Genomic DNA, 11,586 nt, shown 5'->3' on the forward strand with positions numbered 1-11,586 from the left:
TTGGTGTGTGTGCTTTGAGTTTTCTCTTTCTTTTTCCTTGTGTGTGTGTGTGTGTGTGTGTGTGTGTGTGTGTGTGTGTGTGTGTGTAGAACTTGGTCAATTCTATTGTCCTTGCAACTGCAGGCAAGAGGTGCAGAATACTGCTTTTCTCTCCCCTCTCTAATTTGGTCCAGCTAAGTTGAACACAGCAACGGCCCTCACTCTTGAAGTTTTCCAGTTGACTGTCGAGAGCTGGATTGTTCTGGGCATTATAACCTTGTCTTGCAGCCCAGCCATCAGATGAAAGGAAAAGCATAAAAGCAGCAGCAAAGCCTGGACTCTGCCTTTCCTGCTCCAACATGCCATCAAATAGGGACGGGGCACTCGACTGAGCTAGGCATTCTGTTGTTCATGTCCGCCCGGGGTTCAGCTGAGAATGTCTGAGATCAACAGGTGGCCTCGCTAATGGAACAGATTCACTCATTGTTTGTGTGTTTAATGAATCATTGAGTTGCTGATCAGCAGTGAGCAATGGAAGCTGTTCAAACAGAAAGGAAGCCCAGCCGTGGGGTAATGCCGCCAACACACTCCTTTGAAGCGCTGCAGGCCCCGTGGGGAGTGCAGGAGGCTTGGGGTTTACTCCCCACGGTTCCCAGAGAAATGGTAGCAAGAAGAAGGTGTTATTTCTAATTGGATGATGAAAGTCAGCTCAGAGGACAGAGACCAAAGGGCCAAATGTAAGAAGGGGAGGAAGTGAAAACATCTGAATCAAACGGTGAGGTAAAACGGAGCGGCAGGTGTTTGCAGTGAACCGTTCAATAACCCTCGTCTCGCCCCGCGGTCCTCAGGAAGCAGCCAAGTGGGAAAGGACAGAGAGAAGAAAATAAAGTAAAAAACAAGGCTGAGGAGTTGAATGCGGATTATCTAGAGTTCGTGGTGCACTGGGAGCACTCTCGTTGGAGAGGCAAGGCAGACCCCTCTACGTGGGATTTCTCTCTTGCACACGAAGCCTTTTCTGTAGTAGCATTGACGTGTAGTAGAGAATTGTATTTAACAGATTGTGATTTCCTCCCATAAACAGAACTTTTCATTCTTCAGCTTACTAGGTCTGAATTTTGAGAGAGTCTCAGATCAGTGTTTCCCATCATCAACTCATTCCACCATAGCATTTGTGTCTTCATGGCTGGGCAGCTGCTCAAGGGCCTTCACCAGATCTCTCACTTAAACTTGGGTTTCTTCACACTTTTATTTCTTATAATCAACACATCATGGAAAAAAAGAACCAGATCAGCAGCCTTCCCTGAAGTTTCTCAGTCCTTTCTAAAATCAGTTCACTGATCAACTCCCCTACGGTCCTTGTCTAGACCTTTTGAGTCATGATTCCTGCCATCTTCCTTCACACTGGTAGACTTGTACATGCCGAATGGAAGCGGCCATTCCAATGTGGTTGTTGCTGTCTTTAGTAAAGTCAGCACTGATGAGACCTGGGAAGTGGCCTAATCAGTAAGGTGTTTGCCACATAAGCATGAGGACTTGAGTTCAGATCTCCAGCACCACACAAGCACCATTCACTGCAGCTTATATCCATAACCCCAACAAAGAGGGAACAGAGACAGGTGTTTTCCTAGAACAAACTGGCTGCTTCTCTAGCAAACCATTGAGCTCCAGGTTCTGTGGGAAACCCTGTCTCCAAAAATAAGAGTGGAGAGCGATTGAGACAGACACTTGACATTGACCCCTGGCTTCTACACACATGTGCCTGCCTACCCATACACACATACATGAACACATACACAAGCATACAGCACATACACAGAACCCCAACACTGAACAGATTAAACAAATAACCATCACTCATTCCAATATCAATATGCACTCCAAACATGGCCAGTCTTTTTTTTTTTTTTTTATCATGAAGCATATGTGTGCTATGACTGGTAAGGCAGTTTTTGCCCTGAACATCCCTAGTAATTAGCTTGAGCTTTTAAAACACAACTTCATCATTCTATAGAACAAGGCCTATTTCAAACACTAATACTGAAGGCCATCAGATGTAATGTTTTTCTTCAAGTCCTTGCGACTAGTATTGCTCTGTGTTGCTTATACTGAGCTTTACTTCATACCAAAAATTCTTAGAAAAAGGGATCGGCCAGTTCTTGGTTCTCTTTTTGAAAACTTTTGTGGGTTATGTTTTCTAAAAGGTATCGGACACATGATAACTACAGCATTGTCATTTGATGTGGATAAACTATGTCGTGGGTTAAGCAATGTGTGCCTTCGTTCCAATTTGACCACTGTCTCTGGAACACCACTGGTCATAAACTCTCTGTGCTAGTTGTAAACTAAATCTGTTTTCTTCCCCCGGGACACATCACTAACCTGAGTTCCTACATTTCTTTATAGTCAGATATGTCCAGAAAACAAGTTCTGGCCAAAGGAATATGGGCCAAAGTCAAGTACTGTACAATAGGGCCTGGATCAAAATGAGCCACTATGCTCGCTTCAAACTTCCCTTGGCTGGGTTTCAATACCTTTGCAGAGCACAGAGCTTCTGTCCAACTTGGGTCCTCTCAGCCTTCAAGGTGATCAGGAAAGACCCCAGACTGGCACTCCAGCAATAAGCCGCTGCTTCCTTTTTTTTTTCCACGTGCTGTATTAACATTAACTTTCTCTACCTGTATCAGGAAAGATGACTGATATGCAGGCCATCACCTCATTTACTCTGATCTCCTGGGAGAAGGAATGGTCCTCCTCACTGAAATTGTCCCATAGAGATAATAAAAACACAGAAAAGAAGGATAACAGAAAATCAATCAAGAGTTCACCAGTCAATCTATTGACTCACCAGGAGGATTAAAGGGCAGTAGCATGAAATCTGGGAGAGCCACCAGCCGAAGAATGAGGGCAGAACTTGCCACTGCATCTGGCTGGTGGCAGAGTTTTGATCTACAAACCCTGAAGGAGGACCAGAACCGTGACCGTGAGCTCCTGTTTTACCAGCCCATCTCTTGCTGTAAGTTTGTGCTTCATCAAGGCAGCCTCAAATCCTTTTACAACCAAAGATCCCAGCTATTCCAAAATTAATCTCTTTCCATACATCCTCCTCAATAAAGCCTTCTTTTCAGCTGAAAGAAGGATGTGAAAGCTATTGCTCCCTTAGGCAATGTCATTTCTGTTTAATAAAAACCAAGATGTATATACACACATGTGTCCTATGTGTACATAACTTACAATGTGATTTTCTGATCTGGAATGTTTGAATGTGCAGTGGAATGTTAACTCCTCCTAGACACAGAAGCTGTACCATATGTCCTGAAGTGGGTATGTAACCTAACCCAGAATAAAGAGGTTGCATTTGGCCTATGACATTAAATGCCAAATCAACCATTAAGGCTGACATGATGAAAAGCTGGTATCTAAAGGTGAACACTGCCCTGTTATTTAATAAGGCCTAAAGGGGAAGGGGGTAAAAGGAGTAAAAGAAAATTTCACACTTCTTAATAACTCTTTTTAAAAACATTTAAAGCATTTCTATAGTGTTTATTATATAGCAAGCCTTACTTTAAATGATTTTACAGAAATTAATCTAATTCCTTGCGAGAATGATATTATCACCAACCCATTTTACAAGTTAAGAAGCTAAGGAACAGATTAAATTGCTTGCCTAAATTCACATGAATTGAAGGGCAGGATGAAATGCAGAACCACACAGTCTGGTGCTGCAGGCTATGTGTCGGTCACTATGCATGATCACTGACCAGACCTCCCCTATGCCCACGTGTGTGCACTTTTCCTCTCCACACTGGAAAGATGCACCATGCTGTTACCAGGTATTATTTCCCAAGAACATATCCAAACCTTATGGGTCAAGCCATGAAGACAGAATTGTGGCCTAGACTAAGAAATGCTCAAACAGAGGTTCTTGATGGAAAATGGTTTCCTTACAAAATAATAATGCAGAGCTGCGCATGGTGGCACATGCCTTTAATCCCAGCACTCGGGGAGGCAGAGGCAAGCAGACCTCTGTGAGTTCAAGCCCAGCCTGGTCTACACAGCGAGTTCCAGGCCAGCTGGGGTTACAGGGAGACCCTGTCTCAGAAAGACCAATAATGATGATGATGATGATGATGATGATGCTTAATCAGAAACAAATGTTGAGATCATCTTTCTCTATATAGACAAAAGTCTACAAGATTGACTTCGCTGCCATGATTTCCCAGTTGTAGAATAGGAATCAAAAAGACAAGATGAGTGTGACATATTTTAAAGGCTCGTAATAAATGTCTAAAGACATTCAGAAGTACAGTCTGTTTTCCACAATCAGAGTGTAGTAGAAACTGGCAGTCACTGTGTGCCAAAATCTGCTTTCTAGGCAGTGTTACCCTGGTTGGCTGGCTGGCTGACACAATGACAACATTTATCTTGCCTGACTCTATTTACTCACGTTTGAAGTGAGGAAGAAAAAGCAATACAATCATTTTGGACTCCCTGTCTCCCTGGTGCAAAGGCTCTTGGAGATGTGGCCTTGATAAGCATCCTGCCCTCAGCACGCACCCATGCTCCTGGCTGGCTCACTCAGCCACACGGACCTCTCCATCTGTGTGTTCCAGAATGCTAAGCTCCTTCCTAGCTTAGGGCCTTCCCGCTCTCTCGGTCATCACCTGGCTGGCTCTTTCTTGTCATTTGAGTCACTGCTTCATTTCTTCAGTCGCTCTTCAGTGAGCCTGTCTCCAACATCTCCCAATAAACTACTCGTCCCCACTCTGGCACTAGCTCTCATCAGTCGCCCTGATTTATATCACCCGTCACAATCTGCTGTTTTGTGTATTTGTTTATAGACTTTTCTACCATCACCAGGAATAAACTCCATGAGTTCTGACAGGAACTTCATAGTTCCCATAGCGGCCAGCAGGGCTGAGATAGGCTGGATGCTGAATTCTAAGAGGGACATCGTGATAGCAAGAAAAATTTTAGGAGTGCCAATAGACAGCTTAAAAGTAAACTGCTGTTGATTTGCTGCTGGCTACTACCCAATGCAAAAATCATCCTTCTCTCCTAAGACAAGGACTGGGTACCATACTAGGTTAGACATAGATATTCTGGCCAGATCAGGTCAAAGGCTTACTCTGAGACTTGAGAAAGCTGTGTGAAGTTTGTGGGTGAGGCAGCACTAGAACCCGCCCCTCCCAACTCCAAAAAGAGAGATGAGGCTTAACTGGCAGCTGCCACCTTGGGACCAAGGCAGCAGACACCCAGGTGTGTCATCTGGGACTGAGGTAGAATGTGACATGCCAACTGATGTTGTCATTATGTAAGCCTTGTTTAAGCAACCAAATTGTTGAGATTTCATGGGTGCGGCTTCCCTATAATGTCTAGAAGACACTATCCAGCAGCAGATGTCCTGGTCCTATGGCTCTTACAACCTCCTGCTCCTTCTACTATGTTCCCTGAGCCTTAGGAGTAAGGGTTGCATTATAGATGTTTCAGTGTGGCAAAGCATGCCACGGTTGCCTGTTCTCTCTGTTTTAACCAGTTGTGGAACTTTGTAGTAGTCTCCATATGTTGCAAAAAGAAGCTTTGGTGGGGGGGGGCTTGAGAGATGGCCCAGTAGTTGAGAGCACTTACTGCTCTTGCCAAGGATCCAGGTTTGATTCCCAGCACCCACAAGACAGCTTATAACCATCTGTAACTCCAGTTTCAGAGACTCCAAAACCCTCTTCTGGCCTCTGAGGGCACTAGACATATGAACACCCAGGCAAAACACACACAAAATAAAAATAAATAAATAGATTTTTAAAAGAAGCGTCTTTGATGAATGGTGAGAGGTACATTTATATCTGAAGATTTGGAGCTAGGATCCACAAATAAGAGACTATGTGGCATTTGTTTTTCTGGGTCTGGGTTATCTCACTTAGTAATATTTTACAAGTCCATCCATTTACCTACAAATTTCTTGATTTTGCTTTTCTTTACAGCTGAATAGAAGCCCATTGGTATATTTATCGCATTTTAATTTTCGATTCATCAGTTAAGGGACAATTGGGTTGTTCCTACTTTTTAGTTATTATGAAAAGATAGGCAATAAATAAGGCTGAGCAAGTATCTCTGTAGGACGATACAGTCCTTTGGGTTTATTCCAAGGAGCAGTATTGCTGGGTCATAAGCTAGATCTATTTTTAGGTTTTTGAGAATTTACCACATTGATTTTCACACTGGCTGCACCAGTGTACAATTCCACCAAATGACAATGAAGCCTCCCTTTCCCCCACATCCTCACCAGCATTTGTTGTCATTTATTTTCTTGATCTTAGCCATTCTGACTAGGGTAAGATGACATCTTAAAGAAGTTTTAATTTGCATTTTCCTAATTGCTAAGGATAACAAACACATTTTAAGATATTTCTTAGCCAATGTTATTTATTCTTTTGAGAACTCTGTTTAGATCCATAGCCCATTTTTTATTTTATTTTATTTATTTATTTTTATTGTATATGTATGAATGTTTTGTCTGTATGTACATAAGTGCACTTGTGCCTGCAGTGCTTGTGGAAGCCAGAAGAGGACTTTGGATCCCCTGGAACTGGAGCTTCAGGTGGTTGTTAGTTTCTGTTCTGGTTTGTTTCTCTACTGTTGTGATGAAACACTCTGACCAATACCAACTTGGGGAGGAGGGGGTTTATTTGGCTTCCATCTCCCAGGTCACAAGTCATCAGAGAGCCCAAGGTAAGAACTCAGGGCAGAAACCTGGAGGCAGGAGCTGAAGCATAGGCCATGGAGGAATGCTGCTCACTGGCTTGCTCTCCTCACCCATGCTCTGCCTACTTTCTTATACAATATGGGACCACCTACTCAGGGGTGGCACCACCCACAGTAGGCTGGGCCCTCCCACGTCACTCAAAAATCAAAATACTCCACAGACATGGCCACAGGCCAGTCCAGTGGAGGCAATTCTCCAATTGAGGCTCCCTCTACCCAGGTGTGTCAAGCTGACAACTAAAGCCATCCAGCACAGCTGCCATGTGGGTACTGGGAGCCAAACCCAAGTCCTCTACAAGAGCAGTCAGTGCTCTTACCTGCTGAGCCATCTTTCCAGGCCCCAGAGCCCATTTTTAATTGGGTCATTGTTTTTCTTGATTAGTTGTTCCGAGTTCTTTGTATGTTCTAGATATTAGTCTTCTATCAGATATATAGCTGGCAAAGGCTCTCTTCCACTCTGTGGGCTTCCTCTTCACTCAACTGATTATTTCCTTCACTGAACAGAAGCTTTCAATTCAATGATGTCCCAATTGTCAATCTCTGGCCTTAATTCCTGAGTGAATAGAGTTCAATTTAGAAAGTTCTTTCCTGTACCTCTTTGCTGTAGGGTACAAAAATCATTAGTTCTTTGGTGTATTAATAACAAGCATGCTGAGAAAGAGACCATAGAATCATTCCCATTCACAATAGCTTCACAAAATCTAGGATTAAACCTAACCAAGAGTGTACAATGAAAATTTCAAATCTCTAAAGAAAGAGCTTGAAGAAGACAATAGAAGAAGAAAGACCTCCCAGGCTCACAGAGAGGTAGAATTAATATTTATAGATTCAATGTAATCACAAAATCCCTGTGATATTCTTCACAGAAACAGGAAAAAAGTCCTAAAATTTATATGGAAGCACTGAAGACCCCAGGTAGGCAAAACAATCCTGGGCAAAAATAATAATGCTGGAGGTATTACCATACTAGATTTCAAGTTATATTACATAGTTATAGCAATAAAAGAAGCATGGTATTGGCATGAAAATGGTCATGTAGATTAAAGGAACAACTCAGAAAATAGTGCCTGTAATAACAGCCACCTGATATTTGACAAAAAAAGTCAAAAATGCAAATACACACTGGAGGAAAGAAAACATCTTCAACCAATGGTCCTGGGAAAATAGGATGTCCGAATATAGAAACCCACATCTATCACCCTGCACAAAAAAACCAATACCAAATGGATCAAAGACCGCAACATGAAACCCAAAACTCTGAAACTGTTAGGGGAAAACATAGGCAGTTCCCTACAAGGACTAATTATTTTCTACCCTACCATAGGGAGATTGTGGGATCAGACACTTAAGCACTCCTTGCTTAATTTTTGGTCTCCAAGTTCTTCCTTGAGCATTACTAATCAGCAGGTCCCTTGCTACAGCATACACCCATTTCTTCCTATTGAATCTACTGCAGACACTGGAAACAATTATACCAACCTATAGCTTTCCCCTTCACTCAGTTTCCTGCAAAGCCATGCATCTCTCATCATTGTCTTTCTGGCTTTCTTTTCTAACTTTAAGTGTTTTCATAATTTTTATGGTACATAAGTCAAAACTGTATATGCTGCTTACCTAAGGTCTTTGACAGGTCTTGGGAGAGCAGGTTTTCTTCCAGTTTTTGACATTGCCTTTCTAACTTACACTCATCTTGACTCTGCATCTTCCCTTCCTATCACAGAGACTTGGCTAATTCTCCCCTAAACAGTATCGAATTCATTTGTCACAGAGTATACCAGTCTTGCTCCAACCTTATCTTATTTCACATAATTGACTTCCTAAATCTCTCAAGTTTATTTAACATGGCTTTTTTTTCAACCATTGAAAATTTTTAGAAAACCCAACCAGCTAAGCAGAAATGCCTGGATATTGCTTCCAGGAATCTGGAACTACCACGGCTCCAAGACTATGCAGATGTGGCCGCCCTGGAGCTGTTCATTACAGTTCATCCCAAGCCCCTGATAGCCACAACTTGGCTCTGAGTTCTAGCTGTGATATACCCACATGACATTCTATCAGTTCAGGCCTGACCCTGAGACATTTTGCTGGCATTCCACTCCAAGCTTCCCTTTCTCCCTGCTTATTCTCACTCATGTACAGTTCCCACCTGGCTCAGCATGTCCAGATGCCTTTTCTGCCTCGTTCTATCAATTTTGTCCATATTACTATCTGTATTAGATGTCTATCTCTAAGTGCACAATCCTAATAACTTCATCCTCTTTCAGACAATTATCATATCAACTTATTAAGAATGTGTACTGTTTTTCCCCACACAAGTTTTAGGATAAGTGGCCATATAGGGTCATCCCAATTTAGATTTGCATTTTCAGCATAATTATTATTATAATACAGTCAATGAGTCCCAATGGATGCCTGAAACCATGGATACTACTAAACCCTGTGTATACTGCGCTTTTGCCTTTGTATACATAGCTGCGATAGTTTAATCTATAACTTTAGTAAGACAATAATAACTAATAATAAAGCAGGACAATTATAAGATACTGTAATAAAGTTGTCACCATCACATCATTTTTTTGTACTCTGGGGCCATAAATGAAATAAGGGTTAATGGAATACATGTTCTGTGATAGTGGGAGTCTAGCTGGTCAATGAAAAAGCTACTCTGTGATTGACAGGCAGGCTGGGTACAAAGTAAAAAGATGTTGGACAAAGAGATGATTCACCTTCTAATTGGACAGAATAGGATGGGATGAGATTTCATCACTCCACTCAGAACGGCACACAATATGAAACTTAAAAATTGTTTGTTTCTGGAATTCTTCATTTGTTAGGAAGCATGCCGATTGACTACAGGTAACTAAGGTCGTGGGTAAGGGGGCAGTGCAGTGAAGGGCAGTCTCTGTCTTCTCAACTTCCATAGTAATTTATATGGTCACCCCACTAACCTCTCAGGCTGACTCTGAACCATCCCACACACCCCACTGACAACACCCTGGCTTCTTCAGTTATGGAATATTCATAGTCCTCCTCTAGGGCTAGTTTTGGTATTCCAGAAAATGAGTGTTTAGCCGTTAGCTTGGAAGCTCTGACACCGTCTACAACATTAAGAGAATGTTCTGATTTGGTTCATAATGATGAGGATGCAGTAAAGAACAGCAATTAAAAGCTAGAGCTTTGGAACAGGACTGCTTAAGTTCAAATCCTAGCTCTGTCACTTTTATTCATATTATTTACTTAGGACATATAAACCTATGTGTGTGGTCTTTGTTGTTATTTTATTTTGAACTGATTTTTGTTTTTGTTTTTGTTTTTGAGACAGGGTCTAATATATCTCCAACTTGCCCCAAACTTGTTACAAAGCAGAGAATAACCTTGAACTTCTGATCCTCCCCATCCACCTCTTGAGTGCTGGGACTATAGGTCTGTGCCACCATTCCTCATTTTTTGTAGTGCTGGGGACTGACCCTGGGGCTTCACGCACTCTAGGCAAGTACTCTGCCAACAGATTCCCTGATGTCATGTTCTTTTCTAAATTATTTACTTACCTTTATGTGTATAAATGTTTGCCTGCTCGTATGTATGCTCACCTGGAGGCTAAAAGGAGATGTTGGATCCCCTGGAATGGAAGTTACAGTTGTGAGCTGCCACGTGGGTGCTGGGAATTGAACCCAGATCCACAGAAAGAACACAAAGTGCTCTTAACCACTGAGCCATCTCTAGTCCCTGATGATATGTTCTTAATCAAGAGATCTCTGAAACAGAGAGTTTACACATGAAAGGACCCATCACACACAAAGCTGGCTTGTGGATTTCCTATGTCACAAATCTAATAAGATGAGCATATCATAGATGACCAGCTCAAAGCAAGCTTGCCATGCCATGCTAAATCATGGGCACTTGTGGGCAATAAGTCTTCCAGCACAAAGACGTCCTTTCTATAGGATGCAGCTTTTATTCCCTGTCTGGATGCTCAACAAAGACTGAATTGGGTCATTCACTTATTCATTCACAATGTGAACACTGTGGAGCTGTTGGGCACACACAGGCAAGGGCTATCAGGCATCTGAAGAAAATGTTGTCCCTGGGCTAACCACAAGTACTCTATTATTCACCTGGAATTAACAGAAAGACAGATACAAAATTAAACGACTGTGCAAGACACTGAATTGAGATTCTGGAAGAAATGGAATGATTACAGTCAGATGGATAGGGCCTTCTATCTTAAGGTCTTCAGGAATTCAGGACAGAGATATATAGCCTAAGAGTGAAGGCTCCAAGGGACTTGAGATGAAGAAGATGAAAGCAATAAATCTAAAAGCAAAAATAACTTTAGAGTCGCGTTGACTTTCATAGTTGGCATCAGCTCCTGCCTTGGACACCAAATAGCTGAGAGTCTATCTCTTTATCGTTCTCTTAGTCTCTTGGAACTGATATTCATGATCTGTGATGCTGGGATTGCACAGGTTAAAAATTATATCTAATTAGCATGGCTATCCTAAGGGCCATGTTGGGAACATGTCATTCAGAATAATTTTTTAATAGTTTTTATTTTGCTAAGTATATATATTAGAAAAGAGAAATCCTGGGGATGGGGATGTATCTCAGTTGTTGGAGTACATACCTAGCACGAATAAGGCTTTGGGTTCAAAACCTCATACTACATAAACTGGGTATGGTATGCACACCAGCAATCCCAGCATTGGAAAAGTGGAGGATCAAAAGTTCACGTGCATCCCTGTGCACATAGTGAGTTCAAGACCAGCCTAGACTGTATGAGACCAAAGGACTGAAGGAAGGAAAGAAGGAAGGAAGGAAGGAAGGAAGGAAGGAAGGAAGGAAGGAAGGAAG

Source organism: Nannospalax galili, unplaced genomic scaffold (assembly GCF_000622305.1).
Source record: "Nannospalax galili isolate Female #2095 unplaced genomic scaffold, S.galili_v1.0 scaffold336, whole genome shotgun sequence".
Taxonomy (NCBI): domain Eukaryota; kingdom Metazoa; phylum Chordata; class Mammalia; order Rodentia; family Spalacidae; genus Nannospalax; species Nannospalax galili.